The sequence below is a fragment of the Echinococcus granulosus genome (genome assembly GCF_000524195.1).
Source record: "Echinococcus granulosus chromosome Unknown EG_S00280, whole genome shotgun sequence".
NCBI lineage: Eukaryota > Metazoa > Platyhelminthes > Cestoda > Cyclophyllidea > Taeniidae > Echinococcus > Echinococcus granulosus.
Window position 1 is genome coordinate 1 of NW_020170660.1, and position 1,745 is coordinate 1,745.

Consider the following 1,745-nt stretch of genomic DNA (forward strand, 5'->3'; position numbering starts at 1 on the left):
CCAACGCTTGACTGTAGTTGGTAACGGGGAAGTCAGAATATGAACATGCAGTGCTAACGACTTGCTATGCAGCCACGAGATGCTAATGCGTCAGTTGCTGAGGAGTGGCTGCAGGAAGGGGGCAGCGCGTGTGGGATGCTGCACCAGCGATAGTGGTGATGATGTAGATACAGGTGATCTGTATTGACTGTATTGATGTCAGATCTACCTTCTGGGTGAGCTTTGCGACTGCTATGGGTTTGTGCGTACCCATGAGTGGCGTTCGAGAATGAACCTTCTAGGCGCACTCATTGAGATCATTTTGGGTGTTTAAATGAAGCTACCACATGGGACTTTCTTTCACTCTTCATAAAGATTGTGAGAATTTGCAGAGTCTTGATCCAATATACTCGCCTTGTTTCAGGAGTTAGCGTTTCTACAGCCCGGTGCGATGCAATGGCAACAGGCTGTTAAATCCATTATCTGTAGAGCTTTACTTTTAACGAAGAAATGAAACTCGCTCCTCAGACCTCCGTAATACTCCCCACAATTTAGACTTATAATGAATCGGGTCTCATGAACATCAGTTGTGATGGTTGTGGATCATAGCCAACTATCCAAATAATGTGCCCTTATCCAAAGCATGTATTTTCGCAAATTGAGGGAATTTTCTGTCAAGTCAACCCTATTTTTAGCCGACCAAAGCTCTATATATGAATTTGGAGCCACCCTAGGAAGGACGAGTCTTTGCTGGCGTCTTTCAACGGATTATAAATGATAAATCTAGTGTTACCTACTTCGTCACGAAGCAGCCAATTGCAGGCTATCTTTTTAGACAGTGGCGAAATATACCAAATCTCTCAGCAGGGGGATTCTACATCACGCTACACCTGTCGTCCATCGACAAACGTTGGTATCCGTTCTTCGATGGATACCGTTAGCTGTGATTTTCCTTCCTGCACACTATGAAGAAACCTTTGAGGAGAGGTGCTGACACACAATGATTGATGACGAGCCAACAATTCCCCTGCGTACGTTTCACTGCGTAAATCGTCAGCCAAGACCTGACAGCCTGGGTGCGCGGATTTGCAGGTATCACAATGCTGTCTCATTACATAAACAAAGAGGCAAAAAACGTAGAGGTTTTATTTGAACACCTCGGATTCTAGTGACCACGGTAGAAAAGGGATGGTGTGGCGGACCGCATAAATAACGACAGCTACAAATCTTGTCTATTACTTTTATTTGTCATTCCCTTCTCTAATTAAATGAGAAAAATACCTTTGTTAATTAGAAAAAGTGAAATGCAGTAATCTCTGAAGAGGCGAAAAATTCTCTATTCCATGGCAGCCAACAAAACCTCACCACCTAAAAATGACCGGGTGAAGGTTTTTTGACTAGCATTTTACTTCACAAATGAGTGTGCTGCTCAAGGAACGAATGGTAAATCGGCGACAAAACGATTTGCTCTATTCAGCTGCCGTAGTTTTGAGTTTGGGAGAAAAATGCATTCGTTACTTATTTTGACCAATCATATGCACCATGGTGCGAATCGCCTGTCAATGATGTAATCGCTTTCATAGCTCGAGATATGAGGCAGATGCTGCAACATTACCTTATTTATCGTTTTCTGCATCGAGGTGAATGACCTGTGATCAAGGTATGCTTTCTGAGCTTAACGTACACATCACCCAACTAACCGAGATTTTCTTGTGCCCCATGCATTCCCATAAATGTACTGTACTGGTCAGACTGACCTCCTCCAC